Source organism: Acomys minous, assembly GCF_964271855.1.
Source record: "Acomys minous genome assembly, chromosome: 14".
NCBI lineage: Eukaryota > Metazoa > Chordata > Mammalia > Rodentia > Muridae > Acomys > Acomys minous.
In genome coordinates this window covers 30,245,795-30,266,366 of record NC_140496.1, presented here as the reverse complement: position 1 = coordinate 30,266,366, position 20,572 = coordinate 30,245,795, and the positions used below count along the sequence as shown (strand labels likewise).

Below are 20,572 nucleotides of genomic sequence, written 5' to 3'. Positions count from 1 at the left end.
CTCCTGCTTATATAGAGGACCATCACGAGGCATGCAGCTGGAGACTCTCTTTAAAGTGTGCCACTCTGGTGAGGAAGAAGCATATCTTACCAGAACTCTGAAGTCCCTGAGTAATTCAGTAGTCACCGACATTCCCAAAGACAACCTGGAAAGACTCCTAAGAACCTCAAAGTCAGCAAAGGATGCTTATATTGCCTGAAAGTTAATGGTTCATTAAATTATTTTGAAAATGGCCACCAAATAGTCAATTGCTCAGTTTTTAGAATGGGTGCTTCTATGTAGGTCATACTCCAATAAGGGCAATTTTAAATTCATTTCTCAGTTTTTTTGGGGAAAAGTACAGAATTCAGTCATGGAAGATCTTCATTGTAATCTTAGTCCTTGTTACGTGTCATGTACTCACTTGGCATTTGTTGACATAATTAGCTCTGCCACTCCCTGCTTCTGTGACCTTGTGAAAAATCAATTAACTTTAAGTTAGCTACCATCAGTAAGTATGAAAATTGGGTTAGTCTATTAGGAAAATGCTCAATTTAAAAAAATCCCATAACAATGGATACAGGATGGCCTTGTTTTCTCAAATCTTAAACTTTCTTCTAGAGAAATATTCATTAAGCTGGTTACGTAGGACAGAGCTGTACGTTCTATGGGACATACACAATGAAGAAGACATAATGTCCATTCAAAAAAGAATTTATCTGGGTAGGGGCTTAAAGTTTACCGCCTGTATTGTCCTTGGCTGGTGCCTTAGTTTCAGCGGGGGCCCCTGGGCCCAAATCTGCCTATCATAATGTTCTTCTTGTAGGTTTCTAGGACCCTCTGGACATTCTCCACAGTTGAGTGGAGAGTGGGGTATGACTTTCTCATGTACTCTCCTGCCTCAACTTTGACCAGTCCCCTGGAGGGAGAGACCTGGTGGCACTCAGAGGAAGGACAGCAGGTTACCAAGAAGAGACTTGATACCCTATGAGCATATACAGGGGGAGGTAATTCCCCTCAGGAACAGTCATAGGGAATAAGGGGAAAATGGGAGGGAGGGGAAAATGGGAGGGTACAAGGGATGGGATAACCATTGAGATGTAACAAGAATAAATTAATAAAAAATTTAAAAAAAACCAATTGAGTTGTGATCTGAATAAATTTATAAAATTAAAAAAAAAAGAATTTATGATCAGTTGAAGATTTACCCACTGTAGGTATTGGAATAATTGGAGAAGACTAGAAGTTGGGATAAAAATGGAAAACCCTCAAAAGTACAATAAAATATATCATTCCTGTTAAGCCTTCAGCATGTGTGATCTGTGTTATTGTGTATTTAAGTACGGATGTCAATTGATAAATGTGATATGTTAATTATTATTTCATGAAATATTAAGAATGTTTATGAGAAAGAGTTATTTTTAAGAGAGACTGAGTTTTCTTTCAGTTCACTAAGATTTTGTGTCTATTTGGCTGCTTTTTTTCTTTGAGTATCAACTTCTAATTCTCAAGCAAGTCATACCTATGTCTGTCTGATTTGATCTGCTCTCAGAGCTCAGGGGGCATTATAGAAACCGATGTCCAGTGTATGATCAGGACTTCGTCATCTTTACTCTGTAATGTTAAGACCTCTTCTCTTATGTTAAAATACTCTTCCCTAAACTTAAATTAACCAGTTCTTGTCCTATAATGATTTGCAAAGAAGTAAAATTGCATTGGCTGTACATATTTAAAAATTATTCTTCTCTTGCACATTACATCCTGACCACAGTTTCCCCTCCCCCAACTCCTCCCACTGCCCCCACACCTCCCACCCCCCCCACTCCTCCCAGTCCTCCCACTCCCCGTACTCCTCCCACTCCTCCCAGTCCTCCTCACTGCCACCATCATCTATCCCTTCCTCTGTTCCCCTTCAGAAAAGAGCAGATCTCCCAGGATTATCAACTGGACATAGCGTAGAAAGCTCTGTTGGACATCTTAAAAGAACTTGTTGTTGAATGTGGAGGTACATGGCTATCATTCCAAAACTCATGAGAATGAGGCAGAAGGGTTGTGAATTTGAGGCTAACTTGAGCTAGATAGTTAGATTCTGAGGTTTTGTTTTGTTTAGTTTAGTTTTTAGAGACAGGGTTTCTCTGTGTAGCCTTGGCTGTCCTGGACTCACTTTGTAGACCAGGCTGGCCTCGAACTCACAGAGATCCACCTGACTCTGCCTCCCGAGTGCTGGGATTAAAGGCGGGCGCCACCACCACCCGACTGGTTCTGAGTTTCTATTAGCTTATTTTTAAACTTCATTATCAACAGCCCTGTTTTATCCCATTTAACAGCTTTTGGTTATAACATGCAGCTTCTTGAAGGGGTACTCCATATGGTTGTTGGTCAGTAACAGCCATTAGAGCCACACCAAGAAGTGTTGGCTTCATGAGAGCCTAGTAGGATGCCAGGATGCATGGTTTTTCCTTTACAGATGTATTTCTCTCACTTAGCTATGTGTGTTTCTACTTTAGAAAAATGGCGGTAGTCATTATGATTTTCACTAGAATTTGTATAAACTCCTCATAACATTTGTTTCACCATGGCTATTTCCTAAGACCTCTACTTAAGCATGGTGGCCTTTTGCAGTACCTGGTGCATGGGTAAGAGCATCTCTCTACCTCAGCCACATTTCTATTACATAAGTAATAAAACCGGTAGGCTCAGTTAGTTGAAGCTGTATTTCCACTTTATTGAAAAAGGTGAATTTGCCAAATCTTTCATATACACATTTTCATCCGACTTCACTATCACCATATGTAATGAAAACACGATTTATAAAAAGTGGAAGTCTTAGCTAATTGCCCTGCTTATATTTGTATGCCATATTAGGGTATGAAATATACCACTAATGGGGCCTCATACTTGAGAAACAATGATTTTTAGAGTTTCCTGTAACTGCTGTGCTAGCCACAAGTGACTTATGTGAAGTACATTAAGACTAAAGCCTAATTGGGCTACTTTTAATTTGCTTCCTTTCTGCAATATAATAATAAATGCAGATGTCTTTCCAGCATTAATTTTTATCTACATGGCAGAATTTCATTAAGCTCAGCCAGTGCCACTTTAATTAAGCACCCTTACTTGGGTGGTGACTGTCTGTGCCTTTGGCCCATCAGAACAAGCACTTAGTCAATTAACTATTTTATTAACCAATTGATTTTTGCTGTAGGTCCCTACCTTCTTTGACGAGCTAGACATGGTCGTGAAGGGCAAATAAATGGCTTCCTCTCATCTCTAAAAAGCAACAATAAATAATGAAACATGTCAAATGAGGTTTACATGAAGAACCCAAAGACAAATACAAAATGCTTTCCATTTATTCTGGAAAAGAAAGTTGCTCACAGTAGCATTGTATTTGAATAAATAATATTGTCCCATTGACCTTCATTGATGTTCTGTTTCCAAATGTAGAGCATCAATCCCACTGCTTAGGAAACCTTCTGTTATACAATACTTGTGGATCCATCTGGTCATGGAGTAATGGTTTGCCATCCACAGATTACCTAAATCATGAATTTAACAAGGTCTTCAGCAGCTTTATCCCAACTCTCACCATTGACTATGTTGGCAACTTTGTCTGCCATTTCTTGATGTCATTAGGTACCAAAACATGTCAGTTAACTGAAGGAAATACAACTTTATGGTATATGGAGTTCAAGACACATCCTTGTAGCAATAGCGTAATGTACATCTTGATAAGACTCAATGTCTGGAACAAAGAATAAATTTAGATACAATAATTTCGACAATTTTTTCAATGGGTAAAGAAAGGGTTTAATTATAATGCTAACCCTAGGTTTGTTTTGTCAGAAAAATTTATATAGATAAAGAGAATGCATTTTAAGAATCAATGATTTTTTTTTTGCCACTGTGCTAGCCAGAAATGACTTATGTGTAATGCATTAAGACAAAAGCTTAATTGGGCCATCTTAAAAGAGGGTTTGGCCCACTGTTGAAATGCTGGCCATTCTAAGTCCCTTTTCTTTTCCTTAAAAAAAAAAAGATTTATTTATACAGTATTCTGCCTGCATGCCAGAAGAGTTATGAGCTACCATGTGGTTGCTGGGAATTGAACTCAGAACCTCTGGAAGAGCAGCCAGCAAAACAGCTCTTAACCTCTGAGCCATCTCTCCATCCTAATTGGGCCATCTTTAATTTGCTTCCATTCTGCACTGTGATAATAAATGTAGATATTATTCTGGGTTCATTGTGATTTCTAATGTATAAGCATTAGACCTACTTTGGAATATGGAATATGCTTTTTTTTTTTTTGTTCTCATGAACAAGACAGTCATTTTATAATGAAAGGTGAGATACTGTCAATCTGCTGTTTTATCTATTCTCATCAATGTTTTCCTAGTGGAAAGGGGTGCCTAAAATACTGAGAGGTCAGGATTAGAACCTGGAAGTCTGCTACTTTTATCAACAAACTATGCTTTCATAGAGAAGTGTTGTTTCCTTCTGAAGCCCAGTGTCTTAGTCAGAGTTACTATTGCTCTTATGAAACAATATGACCAAAAGCAAGTTAATATAGAAAGGATTTATTTGGCTTGTGCTTCCCCTTCACTGTTCATAAGGAAGTCAGGACAGAAACTCAAACAGGGTGGAAACCTGGAGGCAGTAGCTGATGTAGAGGCCATGGAAGGGCACTGTTTACTGACTTGCTCTTTATGGCTTTCTTAGCCTACTTTCTTATAGAACCCAGGACCTCCAGCTTAGGGATGGCATCACCCATAATGGGCTGAGCCCTTCCCTCATCAATCACCAATTAAGAAGATGCCAACAGGCTTGCCTATAGCCAGATGTTATGGAGATATTTTCTCAGTTGAGATTCCCTCCTCTCAGATGACTCCAGCTTGTATCAAATTGATATAAACCAAACCAAACCAACCAACCAACCAACCAACCAACTAACCAAAAAAAAAAAAACCCAACCCCCCCAAATAAAAAAAACAAATAAAACCCAAACCAACCGTTCAACTAAACAACCAACCAACCAAACAAACAAACAAAAACAAAAAAGAAAGAAAGAAAGAAAAAAAAAACCACCTGAAGAACTAAACAACAAGAACAAGATAGATGGATAGACCATTCAGTTTTCTTATTGTTATTTCCAAATATTTTTATGTATGAGATTTGATAATACTAGCAATGTTAACAGCCGTTCTCTGAGGGCTTGCATTACAAATATTTTAAGGGACATTATTTTAACCTTCACTGCAGCTCATTAAAATCGCTGCCAGTTTTTAACAAGTATTTTAAAAATACATTTTAATTTTATTTTATGTGCATTGGTGTGAGGGAGTCAGATTCATTGGAGCTGGAGTTACAGAGAGTTGCAAGCTGCCACGTGGGTGCTGTGATTGAACCGTGGTCTTTTGGAAGAGCAGAGGGTGCTCTTCTTAACCACTGAATAATCTCTCTGCAGCTTGGCAGAGGGTGGGTCCCATAACAATTGGAGTACGACTGACTGTCTCTGACTTTGTTGCCTCCCTTTGGATCCATTTCCCTAGCTGGGATGCCTTGCCTGGCCTCAGTGGGAGAGGATGCTCTTAGGCTTGCTGAGCCTTGACGTCACAGGGTGGGTTGGTACCCATTGGGGGGGGCGTCTCCTTCTCAGAGAAGTGAAGGGAGGGACCGTTGTATGAGGGTGGGACTGGAAGGAGAGGGACGCAGCGCCTATGATCAGGCTGTAAAGTGAATAAATAAATCAATTAAAAAAGAAAAAAGGCTCAGCAATTTGAGAGGGAAGGAGAGGGGGTCATGGGAAGAATTTGATAGAGTGAACATTAGAGGGGTTGTAGGAAGGAAAGAGAAGGAAGAAAGTGGTGTAATTATACTTAAATTAAAATTTTAAATTAAGAAGTGTTCTGAATGACTTTGGACAGTATTCATGTAATTGACATTTTAAATTTTTATAAGAGTTATATTTCTTTATATTTGGTAAGGCATAGTTTTATGGCCCAGAAAGAGGTACATCTAGAAAGAAAAAAGATTACTATCATCTTCGTTTTCCACAGAGCGACACATAGGAAACACTTGGCAGTTTGCTGAGGGCTACTTTAGCTGATGAGACAGACAGGGATGGAAATTAAAGCTGCCCACACACCATCTCATGCTTCTTCTGCTCCGCCATGCCGTGCTGTGCTGTGTGGTGTGACGGCTGCAAAAGTGCAGGAGAAAATCCAAGGCTCCAGACAGGTGCACAGTGGCATGACAACCATCATCGTGTTTGATACTCACTTTGAGAAGCAAGAGGTAACACCCAGACGGCGAGGCTGCTTCTGCTGCCCAGGGGGTTATGCTCCACTATTAGACAGGCCGTTAGAGTGAAGGCTTCAAAGGGAATTTTTGCCGCCATCTTTAGGCATGCATGGCCTTTCGAGCTCTCTAAGAGAATCTAAAAACAGCTTAGTTGGTTGATTTATCTTTGGCATTTGCCCCAAGTAGTTGCCCTTCCCAGTTGTGCCTCAGTTGTCCTTCGGAAATGCCATTTCTGCTTCATACCAGCCGAATGGTAGGCTTCCTTCCCCAGCCCCCGTTGTCTATGCTGCATGGAAACAATTACTATCTTGTATAAAAGCTTTCAATGGTTTAATGAGATGGTCTAGCTTTTTTCTTTATATTCCGGTGGTCTGTGCTGGTGCTGAGCTTGTATAGGACAGGTGCCTGATGTTCACCACAGCTGCATTTACGTTGCGATGCTTCTTCTTTGCATCCTCCTCTGCTGGCCACATTTACATGTTGCAGTGCTGTGGGCAGCTTCCTCTACTTCTGCTTCCCCACATCACACCTCCTGAGCAGGGTAATATTTTAACAGGGACACATTGGGAATGCATGGAAGCGACCATGACACTGAGGACGACCTTAGTACCTTCCAAATCGCTAAGTATCAAACACCACGCTGGATGCACACACACACAACTATGAATTTCAAGTGTTCTCCTGGAGCTTGGGGTCTGGCACTCTACAGCACTGAATAGGTGTCTCCAATGGGAGATCCACTGGACCATTACTGCAGCATCCTACCGTGACCTATCTAAACTTCCGAGGATTTAATGGCCACAAATAACTCTCTCCTATTCCCATCCGATTTATCACTTTACCGTGATTAGAGATTTTTATTAAATTAATTCATGCAAGTGTACAAGTGATTACTACCCCTTCTATGTTTGAACTGTATTATCCATTTCAAAGATGACTTTCCATACCACAGGCGGCATCCTGGGAGGTATCCAGCCAGTTATTGCTGAGACAAAACCAAAGAACACACTATATGACTACAGGACAATGTCGGCTAAATTCACTGCAACCTTAGACAGTGACAAAAACATGTTTCAACAAGTCCCTCGCTTATTCAGCCAGAACTTCTTATATATGAGACAGTGAGACGGAAATAGATTATGTGAAGCAAATACCAATGATTTGTGGCTTCAATTTGAAGAATCTCACTTTCTACTAGGGGAAATAGATCATTGAAATAATGATGAATATGTGTAATTATAGAGATATAAGAAGATATTTAGCATAAGTTGAAAATGATTTTCCTCTCAGATCACCTTTCTAGGTTCTCAGCTTAAGGTAAATCTCAAACCCTGACTGTGAGACAGACATAGAAGGAGAAATGAGGAACAGCGGGTGGGGGACATGTGTCAAGGAGATTGCCTCTGTCAGGGTCTCAGCAGCTAGCACACTCGACTGGGCGGAGTCTGTGTCTAGGAATATGAACCCCAAGGAGTTTGTAAGCCTCAATCGGAACACAGTTGACAACTCACTACCATCATCATGACTGGTAGGCAGCACCTTGGTGACATGGCTTGCTTAGGGCATTATAGACAGTAAGGTGTAGGGGAGGCCTAGCCCTAGATCACTGTTTCCAGACTGCTCACTGCAATTCATACCTCTAACCTTTATTTAGCATAAAAACCAGCTTCATTTTACTGTTCATATCACCTCTCTGTCTGTCTGTGTCTGTGTCTGTCTGTCTGTTTGTCTGTCTGTCTCTTCCTCCCTCCTGCTCGCCCTCCCCCTTTCTCTCCCTCCCTCCTTCTCTCCCTCACCCTCTCTCAGACTAGTGTATGTGCTTAACTTATCTTCCAGATAGATTTTCAAAGTGTCTTTACTTTTCACAAATTTCCTGCCTCGAGTGATGCAGCCATTGTGTGTAGTGAACACCATTACAATGTCTGGACAAAATGTAGACTTGCTTTGTGCTCACTATTTATTCCTATATTAAGAACATTGATGATTCCAGTAGTTACTCTATTACTGGATCAAGTAATCATTGAAGTAATACATTTGCCAAGTAAATGATGCAATGTCATTAAGTAAATACTCCGTGTTGCGCTGTGTGGATTAGTCGTGCTTCTCTGAAGGAACAGAACTGGTAGAATGAATTCGTTCCAACTTGGGTGAGAACCCATCTCGTAGTAGTTGAAAGATGATGTAAAATGAAATAACACACAAACAAACCCCTTTTTGACTAAGTCGATCAAACTGAATTTATTATCATTATCAAGAGAGCGTTTCCTTGGAAATTCGTCATTTTTATCATCTTCTCTATCCTGCTTCAAGCAGAGGCTAGGAAACCATGGACCTGAATGAGTGGTCCAGGACCCATTACAACACGGTTTCTTCTCTAATTCTGTCACTCTTTGTTCAGAGATTAAGTTTGCTGGTCTTGCATCATCTTTCTTTTTACCACTACCTAATAAATGTGGAGGCAGCTAAAGTATTGTTGTCTGCTCAGCAGCACCCCTTTCAAGCAGAAATGTGTGTGTTGGCCTCTCCATTCTATGCTCATGCCTTCTGAGCATCTCATTGTTCCACTTGAGAAAGATGGACTTTAATAGGCAATGCGTCTTAAACACCTTGGCAGTGTTAACATTTAATCTTCATGTGTTTTCACCAGGCAAGATATATTCCATGGCCGAATGTTTCTGACCAAACATCACAGCTCTGGCTGAGGCTGTGAACCAGCACATCGTATAAATAGATGTTTCTGCTAGGGAAACCAAAAGTGAAGGTTTTTTTTTTTCTTATGTATCCTGGATTTTGGATGAGGACAAATTGTACTTTGTATCATTTTCCATAGGTTCTAAAGATAATGGTAGATCAAAAGTGGCTCATGATTCCTTACATAAAATATTTACAACAAATAAGTGTCGTAGAAAATGGCTGGAAAAAGAAAGGGCAGAGAGATGTAGAGGACTTCACTCAGAACTAAGTAGATTGTTTATAAGAGAAACTACAGTGTAGTATTTCTCACAGTATTCCTCAACAGTAATTTTTTTTTCAGGAATATGGACAAGGAGAATCCATGGTGATATAAATGTGGGGCACTTCCAGATTAGTCACACAACCCCTCCAAAACTGTGATGACCATTATTGCTTTCAGTTGTCAATCACACAAAATTCTTATTTAGGCTTGTTTGTTTTTCTCTCTATTTTTTAAAAAAGATGTATTTATTTATTATTTATACAGTATTCTGTCTGCATGTATGCCAGAAGAGGGCACCAGATCTCATTATAGATGATTGTGTGCCACCATGTGGTTGCCGAGAATTGAGTTCAGGACCTTTAAGAAGAACAGACAGCGCTCTTAACCTCTGAGCCATCTTTCCAGCCCTGTTTTTCTCTTAAACAAAGGTGATTATTTGCAGAGAAGGTGAGTAATAGGAGGAGAGGGAGCACAAGACAAGGGAAAAACAAGAACAATAAACCTCACACGTTTGCTCTCATATGCAGAATCTAGACATGTATGTAGCGTGATGGCGCACTGAAGCCCTTTGGGTCAGCCTACAACTCTGCCGAGCAAGCTCTGTCATTGGCTTAGACTGAGAAGATCTGTAGTTTGTGACTGTGTGAGTAGGGAGCCTCCGCAGCCCATCCACACTCATTAGTGCAGTGCTATAGAGAACTTTGCAATGACAGCTTTCTCACTGTAACTTCCTTGTTCTTTAGTAAATATGGATCTTCTACTGGCAAGAACTCAGAGAAGTTAATACCAGAATATTCTCTCTATATGTCCCAAATTACTGAAATTTGGTTCAGAACTAACTAATGTGAAGATTTAAAGTTGATGTTCTTACAGACATAGCTTTAAATTTTGTGAAAATGTATAATTTTATTGCACATATTTTATTTATGCATTTGCATCTTATAAAATGAGCATGCTTTATTTATACTTTTGAAATGCTGTCATAGCTTTAGTTTAAGACACCAGAAATATTCTTTTGAGAAGAATAAAGGCTGGATTTGTAGCAAAATTTATTGGTGATCATGTGACTATGTCTTGCTAAGTGAGTTGTGACAGGAAGAAAAAGGCTTGGAGTCACCTGGATGGTGGGCCGCAGAGACAAATGGCAGGCCAGTGAGTACTTCAGGTGGTAGAGAGTAGAGTTTAGGTTTGGAATTATAGATCCTTTTTTGTTGTTTTTTTTCTCATTTTCTCATTGAATAATTTTGATTTACATTTTTATGTGCTTTGAGTTAGCATGCAGAATAATCTGTTTTTATGATATTTTAACACACAGGCGTCACTACTTTGCTCATATTCAGCATCATCTTATTTTGTCATCTCCCCTCTCCTCTGAGGCCCTTTTCCCCAACTAATAGCTATTCTCCCTCCATGATGCACATGTGTTTAGATTCTATATGTGACAGAAAACATTGGATGATCGTCATGCTTGCTTTTCCATTGCCTGCTGTTCCCTCTGCTCCTATTACTCACCTTATTCTCCACTCTTTTCTAGCACGTTCTTCTTATTAGATAAAAGATGAGATATTTATCTGTTTAAGGCCAACTTATATTGTTAAGTGAGATGATCTCTCCAGTCCACCCACTTTCCATTGCCAAGGAAATGATTTCATTGACCTTTGTGGCTGAATAACACTGTAGACACCATGTTTTCTCTGTCTATCCATCTGCTGATGGGCATCTGGACGGCTCCACATCGTGGCTATTGTAAGTAGTACTCAGCTGGTTTGAATGGTGGTCCCATAGCAATACTATTTCATTACTCTGAATATCATTTTTCCGGTTGTGAAGCATGGCTAATTGCTGTTGTCGAATGTTGCCGGCAGGAGTAGAATTAGAAAAGGTGAGTTAACTGCTTAGAAAATTTAGTTGTCAATCACACATTGGTTATTTTTCATTTCTGTCCCCCTATGGCAGCCAAACCCAAATAGAGGTCCTTCTTCACCTCCACTTCCATCCCCAGAAGATACCTAGGAATATCTGGACATAGTATTTATTGTCATACTTGGGAGAAATAGTATCTAGTGGGTGGGGGCTAGGAGTACCACTCAGCTTCCCATATGCAAAAGTCATCCCCGCAGCAGACTTGCCCAGACCAGATGTCAACAGAGCCCAGCTTGAGAATGAAGCAGTCTTACTTTCCCTGTTTTAGTACTTAGTATTGAGCATGTTATCACAGATCAGAACAAGTTGGGGTGTGTCTCAGGAAAAAAAATAATTCACTAGGGAAGAGAAAAATTCAAAATGATGAAAGTTCAAATTCTAAACAGTATTCACTTTAACCATAGGAGCTGCGGTAGTGAATACATTGTGTTTACTTATAAACTATAGCGACTGACAGAAAACCTCAAGAAAAGAGTAAAGAGACTAGAAAATACTCTGCTGGTCTAGAAAGAAAAATCATTGAGTTAACTTCCTTCTTCTCAATTTTTAAATTGATTTATCTCCCCATGGAACTGGGGAACCCAGCAGTTGGTTTCAGGAAAAAAAAAAAGATATATTGTATATTGAATTTGTGCTTTTGTTTTCCTTAAAGGAGTCAGGCTAAGAATCTATGACAGGGAGCTAGAGGACATTTTACCTTCTAATACAGATGTGTTTGTAGCACTAGACACCTTGAAATGGTATGCCCCTCCTGAAAAAAAAAAGTCATCAATAGTATGTGTACACATGTGCTCCTATGTGCATTTCCAGAGGGTGTACTTCCTGTCATTGAAGTTTCCCCAGCATACTTTACTAATAATTTGGAAAACTGTGGGAAGGACAGGATTTATATTTTAAAAACGTGGACATTTATGAGGGAGAGTAGTGAGTCTACCCATAAGTACAGCATCAGTCCCCTGCAATAGAATGCAAGTGAGGTAACAAGAGAGACTGTTGGTTTCTCTTTAGGATTTAGAATTCTTCTTGGAATTCAGAACTTCACAAAGAGAGGGAAAGTAGGACAATGAGAGAACAAAGAGTAATATATTTAGTAGGTAGGCGGTACTCTTGAGGAAATGCTTCTTTTGAACATTGGTAGAAAGACACAAAGTAACCCTGTGCATGAAGTGAAAGCGAAGCAGATGTTCTCAAGGGAGAAAGAAGATGGCATGATCCAGCAGACCAGTCAACCCCAGTTTCTGACATGTCAATACCAACAGGGAAGTGACCCGTTAGGTCCCCCACACCCAAGCATGGGTGACTTCAGTCAGTATTAATAATTCTTTGACCCTCCTAGCAAGAAGCCATTTCAATGCTGCTTATATGGATTTCTTGTTATAGTATCCTTTTAGACATTTCCATTTTGATCTTTGCTTTGCTTATTAGATGTGAGAGCCCCAAATAGAAAAGTATTTTCTATGTTACAGTCTGTGTAATGATTTTTCAGTCAACTCTAAAAGTTTCATCATTTTTATTGTGAGGACTTTCAAAAAGCATGTACCCTCTTAAAACCGTATTTTACTAATCTATAAAATGGGAAATTATGAATGGTTAAAATCTCATGGACTGGTTTGTGGGGATTACACAGTAAAACTCAGTGCGAACTGTCGCCCATGCAGAGAACTCCATGCACTATTGTAAATTTTATTCTTAGCATTATTTTTAGTATTATAATTAATAACTTTTGTTTGAGACAAAGTCTCATATTTAGGCTGGTCTTGAATTCATCAAGTAGCTGTGATGACCCCAAACTTCTGATCATCTTGCTTTCCCCTCCCCAGTACTGTGATTACAAACATAGCTAACACACATGGTTTATGTAGTGTTAGAAATGAAATTCTGAGCCTCGTGTATGCTAGACAAGCCTTCTACCAACTGGGTTATAACTCTAGCCTTACAATTTATTACTTTTATTATTATTTTTAAAGATCTATTTATTTATGTGTAAGAGGGCTCTTTTTTTTTCCACATATGCCTGCATGACAAAATAGGACATCAGATCCTTTTGTAGATGGTTGTGAACCACCATGTGGGAATTGAACTCAGGACCTCTGGAGAAGAGCAGCCATTTAGGGCAGGCAGCCATCTGATGGCAATCTCATGCCACTGGCTATCGCTTCAAAGGTATAGAGGTACAGAGAGCCTCTTTGTAGAAGTACATGTAAACCAGCCATACTGTGCAAACAGAAACCAGCCAGAAGAGGGTTGGAATATAATGTGGTGGAGGACCATTCGCAGTGGTCCTAAACTGACATTAGTTGAGGTATGTCAGCCTCAGTTAGTGATGGGTAAGTTTAGTACAGCCTCTTTTACCTACTAGTTACAATAGCCTCATCTGATACACATGACTCCATTCAATCTCCATCATTACTGAAAATTATTATTAGTAAGATGTGTAAACAAATACAGCAAATATCGGAGTCATGCCTAAAGGTTCAGAGAATTCGAGTTATTGGGACAATGATCTATACAGCATCCTTGTGTCACTGCTCGGGACTTACTTGAACAATATAAAACACTGCGATTAACTAACTCATCCATTATTTTTAGCTGTGGCCACAGAAATCAAACTTGATTCTTCCTGGCATCAACGACCTGCTTGTCATAGAGAGAGCCTGGGCATTTGATGCGATGCGTAGGCCATCTGTTGAGGAGATAACAGAATGGGCCTTTTCTCTACCTTGCAGGCAGAATAAAAAGTCTGTAGAGAGTCTCCAAGCTCTTTCCTCTACCAGCTGGGCATGCCCAAAGACTGGGAAAATGTCAGACCTGCCAGCCTTCATCAGCAACTTTATTATTCTACCTTGCGGTACTGCTTATGGCCTCTCTGCTGCAAGTGACCTACAGACACAGCACACACACACAATGGAGCAGGATCCTCACAGTTATCCAGCGATGATGCATTCTCTCTCTCTCTCCAGTCCCTCGAGCTAGTGCTGCAAGATTTAGCAGATGAAAGTACAGGATGCCCAGTTGAGTTTGAACTTTAGATAAACAGACACTGTATTTTTTTTTTTTTTGGTACAGGTTAATCTAATGCAATATTTGTGACAACTGGTATAAAATAGGATTCACTGATTAGTGAGAGCTCAGGTGGACCTGGGCCTCTCACATTTGGAAAGAATTCAAAGATGCCTTAACAATTTGAGCCGAATGAGACAGGCAAGAAATACTTGGGCATTTTGCAGGGCTCCATTTAGTCTATTACAAAGCCCCTGGGTTACGGAGGGTGTGGCGAGGCCTGGATGGGTTGTTAGCTGCTTCCTCTGCCACTGACTTCATACTTGAACTGTACCACACACTCTCTTGGTTTCTAGAGAGGCCTTTGGACTTAAACTGAAAAATGTAATTTTGGCTCACCTGACTCTCAAGTTTGGCAAGTGCAGATTTTGGATCATTTTAGGAGTCAATTTTGTCTATGGAACCTTTATGTATGGATTATTTCAGTGTATATTAATTCTGTAGGATCCAAATATGGCATTTTTACATGTTATTCGGTCATCGCAACTTATCCTCCAAATAGTGTTTATCTCCAAGTTACAGAGAAGAAGAATAAGACTCACGAAGGATAAGACACTTGTCCAAAGCCAGACAGTAACAACACAGACACAAGGGTCTCTGGATCAGTTTTCTGAGTGAGTGCTACACTGGGACAAGGTGTGTTTACTGGGAAAGACAGGTTGGGCAGAAGGCTGGGTAAGCTGGTGGAGCATCAAGACAGCCCCATGCAAATAGTATCTTCCCTGTCCCCAACTCCTCTGTCTTCCTCTTCCTCTCTTTCCCCATCACTGCTCCACTTCTCTGGTCCTTTAACCCTTCCCCCCTCTTCTTTCCTCCTCTCTTCAGAATATCACTAGGGTACTTGTAGTAAACTAAAAGGCCTAGGATCACAATCTAGTAAGATATTCAGAATTTGCTTCATTAGTTTGTATAGTTAGAAACGCCAGGATGACTGACTTCATGAGACAATGACTTACCCTTGCCTGTTGAGGAAAGGGTTATTTCCAAGTGGCATTTTTAGACCCAGAGAATATTTTTCCTAGCCTGCCTTTGACATCACTCCCAACTTGTGGTAGATTTTAGAAACAAATTGTCCCTGTTTTACCAATCCAACCAAACACTCTCTGTGTATGAAAACATTTATTGGACACCTACTATTTTCAAAGCACTGAACACATTGTGCTGTTTCCAACAAGTGAAATGTTTTGAGAAAGATGGATCCTATAACCCAGACCTTATCCCGGAGGCATTCAAACCCCTAACTTTGACAGCTTCTCAATTCCCTTTGGCCACCCAATTAAATAGGTCAGGTACTGAAGTTTGATCACACATTAAAAGATTCTGTACCTTTTCAAGGCCTTATCAAAGATTTAGTATGTCTCTCTGAATGAGCGAGGGGGCCATTCTTTGAAGCACCTGCTTAGAGTCAGAGTGCTACCTGTCAAATGGCTGAAGAAAATGGTAATGCTAAAGATTATTTTAAAGTAGAGTCCAACGGAAATAAAGATTGGCAACAGCAGGAGCATTTTGAGTGGTTAAGAGAGGTTCAGCCAACATTCAGATTTACCTCTGAGGCAAAGAGGAACTGGTACAAGTTAGTAACACAATGGTGGCACCCAGCACTTCGCTCCTTCATTTTTCTAGACTTAGCTTAGTTTTACTTATTTTCTATTTAATGTTTGCTTAAATAAAATCCCTCTTTCAGTTTCTTCTGAATAATTTCCGGAGAAAATGAAAAAGCCTGAATTATCTACATATTTATATCCTCCCCCCCCCCTTTATCAAGCTTTATGCCCTATATCAGTTTAATTTTTAAGTCACTCCCTCTGAAATGGTGCTGGTGGGACATGGTACAAAAGTGGTGCACGTGGGTGATGGAGGCACTGAGAAAACTCGTGTACTTGGCATTTTATACTCATGATAGGTACTGTGGAAGGACTGGGAAGTTCTGGTACTTGAGACTCCTCATAAATCTTTAGAGATGAGGACTAGCCACATACAGAATGTATGCTGGTTATAGTTTTTTTTTTCCAACTTGACACAAAGTAGAGTCATCTGAGAAGAGAGAACCCCAGTTGAGGAGGCTGCTCTGTCAGGCTGGCCCATGGGTATGTCTGTGGGGCACTTTCTTGATTGTTGACTTGATATGGATGGTTCAGTCCATTGTGAGCTATGTCATGCCTGGGCATGTGGGCCTGGGCTACATAATAAAGGCAGATGAACAAACCAGAAGAAGCAAGCGCACTCCTCTGTGCGCTTCAGTTCCTGCCTCCAGGCTCTTGCCTTGAGTTCCTGCTCTGGCTTCCATCCATGATGCATTTGTCCTGCAAGCCAAATAAACATCTCCTCCCTAAGATGCTTTTGGTAATGGTGCTTTATCACAGCAACAGAGAAGCAACCACAACGGGGGGGGGGGGGGAGGGGCATTTCAAGACCGTCATTTCTCAAGGTTTAGCAGAAATAGCAGCTGCATCTCTCATTTATGTGCCGAGGGCAACATGTGAATCAGGATGTGGTGCGTGCTGACACTAAAAAGAGGATACAGAAAGCTTTGTGAGTTGTTTTGATGCTAAACATTTCAGACATCACCATATTGCCATTTTAAAGAAAAAAAACAGTAGAGTGATATATATTTGCTTTTCACATGGTACCTCTGGTATCTCAGATAGGAAAACAACTTTAGAGAAGAAAACAATTGGTGAAAAGACTAGTCAGTTAGCTGTATTAACTACGATAGGAGGTAACTAGGCGAAGTAATTCTTTCCTTCCTTTGTACTGCGTTAGACTTCCCACAGACCAGTAAGCTGCTGACCTCTGAAAAAGAGAGTGCTAGCCCTTCTAAGAGTACCTGCACTCCATTTCCTGAGCTGGATGCTGACTCCATACCTCTAAATTTCTGTGGGAACCACTGATTATTGTAAATGTGTCCCTAAACTGGCCACTCAGACATGGTGATCAAGCCATGAGTTAAAGGGGAAAAGTCACAGAGAGATGCCCATTGCACAGGATCTGCCCTAAGGAGATTCTCATTTGTGTCTGAAGTTAGTTCTGAAATGACGGTGCTGGTGGGACATGCTGTGGTACAGAAGTGGGGCACATGGGGGACGGAGGGACCCAGGAAACTGGTCAAGCCAGCTTGTCATTAATGTCTCCAAACCTGGGCACTTGGAATTCTCAGGTAATGGAATCTTCCAAAGGGTTTGAAGTTTGAGAATTTCTGGAGAAACTATTTAAGTTAATGAGTTTTTAAAAAAATTATTATTGTTTGCAGCTTGTTGGGCAATCAAAACCAAATAAAATACCCACTTCAGACCCACAGGGAAGAATCAGGCCAATAGAGAAAATAGTCAAAAATTCCAAAAGCCTTAAAAAAAAAAAACCGAATTGGTTATGAACTCTGGATAAAGCAGGTAGCAGAAGAAACAGTGTGGCCCCATGATTATCACTCTCACTGGGAAAGAACAGCTGCTATTTATTCGTATTTAATTTCCTTTTTCTTTTGGAGCCCTTATTTATTTTCTGGTGTACAACCGCTAGCTGCAAGAACAGAAAATAAGAGAAAGAAACATTTTTCTTGGTAACAATGCTTTCTTTCCTTATCATGGTTCTCTGAGAGCCAAATTACCATGGTGACCTTGGAGCTGGCAGTCACATGTTATGACTTCTAAATGCAGAGCTGTCACACATAGGATGCCTGCTTTCCTAAAAGCTTTCTCGCTGGGCAGAATGTCATGTTTGCCACTACACGGATAGTGAGCCCGACGCTGTTCAGTTCTTTAATTTGAGCTGTTTCCCACCATGAAATAGCTAATTGGTGCGGTGCTCCAGTTCATCTGAGGGTGCCATTTTTGATAAACATGTTTCTAGCTGTAGGACGTGAGACAGTGCGGTGATGATGAAAAGATGAGAGTCAGGGAGAGCAGAGAAACTGAGAATGTCTGGAGGTCCCCTAATAAGTAGTCAGCAGATATTTAAATCTGGACACATTGCAGTGAACGGTATCGAATCAGTCAGTTAACTGGAGTCACTCTATAGATATGATATAAAGCAGCTGCACACATAGATCTACATGGGCAGTTAGACCTTAGATATTAATAGGGGAGAACAATCACACAGAGATCAAACACACACAGTGAGAAGAGCAATGCTCTCTGCCTCCATCAACAATATATAAATAACCTGGAGGAAGTGCCCTCCTCCCTCCTTCCCTTTCTTTACGTACAGGGGGGGTCCTCTAGCTTTATCTGGCTGGCCTTGAACTTGTGTCTCTCTTGCTTCTGCCTCCAGATGGCTGCAAATCACAGGTAAGTGTGTGGCATGAAAGGGCGCTTTTAATAATGAGTTTGCTTATTTGGAAGATACGCTAGGAGATCCTTCAAAAGTTAGTAGAATGTGGGTGTCTCTCACTGCAAGATCAAGCCGCGAGAGTCTACTCTCTTGCTGTTTCACATTTGTTTTTTACATTCTTCAGCCCAGTGAGCCAATCAGATACAATTTTCCATTTTGGATATAAAGAAACTCCAAGAGCCCACATTCCCCTGCCTGCTTTAGTGCTGCTACACATCATTCTACTTAGCTTGAAAGGCAGTGACAATATTCTCGTTGTTTACATATACAACATTGATGTTTACTTTTCAGGAGAGAGAAATCCTCACTGACTAAAGTCAAGATGGAGTGTCAGGGTACATAGGTCAATGACTATGTCAGAAAATATGTTGCAATTCATTTAGAAATCGCAGAGAATTAACTTTTGCCTAGTTACGTATAAACAGGGTAGATTGAATAGTCCTGAACTTAACCCAGCCCTACACATTTCCCAGTTAGCCAGCTTCTTTCTGTAGAGACAGTGAAATCCTAGACCTATGTTTACGCTTTGTGTGCATCTTTCTTCTCCCTAGAAAACATGGGCAGAAGTGACATAGGTATTAGGAGTTTCAGAGTCAAAGGCCACTTCTTCCTCTTCATCCTCTGCCTCAGAGGGGACGTATCCCAAACAGTGTTTGCATTTTTGGCCTACGTCTTAAACACGGGCAGAAACAGAGACACGGCAGATATCGCAAGTGAATGAAAAAAAAATACATTTTTTTTCTTGTTGTGAACCGTGATATTCAAGGTCTTTGTGTGACAGGATAATCATGTCATATCTAACTAGCACAGCAGGTTTAGAGTGAGCTCATTGTCACACACTAGGCCAGTCAAGCGTTGCATCTTTCCAGACACTGCTTACTGGTTTGGCAATGGATATTGGGACCTACAGCCCTTTGGTGAGATTTAGTATTAAAACTCCCTTGCAACTCTTTAAAATAGGCACCTGTTTCTACTTAAGTTGCTGTAAAGATCCTGTGTGAAGTCCAGTCATTCTAGAGAACATCAGAAAAGGGCAGCATGTCTGAGATTATATAAAACAAAGCAGAGTCAGTGAGCAAGGTGAGTTCTTGATAAGGCTTGTATTCAAATGTTTGCCTGATAGCTAGAAACGTAGAGGATTTCATAGCAGTCAACAACATGCTCCAATAATACATGAAGTGTCTGTGTGTGAGAAATATAATCTGCTTATGTGAAGGAACAGGAAAACTGTAACTACTAGGTGAAGAAATAACAATATATCTTTTATCTTAAACTAGGTTTTTTGTTTTAATTGTCATAATTTGAAATTGTTAACTTGTACAAGAAGAATAATTTGTCACCAGTAACTCAGTCTGATACTCATGGTTGACTTGATTACTGATGTGCATTGGCTTTGTTTTTTAAATCTAGTATGCAACAGATGACATTAAAATAGAGTACACAGACAATAACTTGCATCCATGATTTTTTCCATCATTTTTTTTTTACTGAGTTAGACCTACAGTTCGACTTCCCTGTCTGCAAGAAGTGGACTATGACTTTGAAACATTTCATGTGCAAAGTTGACTAAAGGAGTTAGCTTTCATACACAAGGATTCTGGGAATGAGATATGGTCAAAATTGAGGATTGTTTCATAAGTCTATATGTATATATTTGACCCTAAAAGCCGTATTAAATTCATAATGTACCCTTTAAATTAAAACATTTTAAACAGAGTTGAAACAGATACTGTACATTAAAGGCAATTCCATGCATGACTAGATAAAGGTACATTATAGATATGAATATTTCTATCCCTCTATATAACTTATTTAAAGCACAGTATATGGTATGAGGATAAGAAAGCTAAAAGTTTAAGTAACTTTCTAAATTGCTGGCCTTAATTTCTTCTTTTGACTAGCTGATGCTTGCTGAAATATTCCAGTTTTATTTTCCAAGAACACACAAGCTCATGATCATAAACATCTCAATTAACGCAACAATTATAAACTGCTTTAACAGGAATATCAAGATACTGAGGGAGGGGG

General features: G+C 40.1%; 1 long non-coding RNA gene across 1 annotated transcript; it reads left to right on the top strand.

Moving 5' to 3' along the window:
* Positions 1-12,215: 12,215 nt before the first annotated feature.
* On the top strand, positions 12,216-16,551 carry LOC311582961. The gene is made up of 3 exons (XR_014774333.1): positions 12,216-13,321; positions 13,885-14,854; positions 16,122-16,551. It is a non-coding gene; the product is annotated as an uncharacterized lncRNA (long non-coding RNA).
* Positions 16,552-20,572: the final 4,021 nt, after the last annotated feature.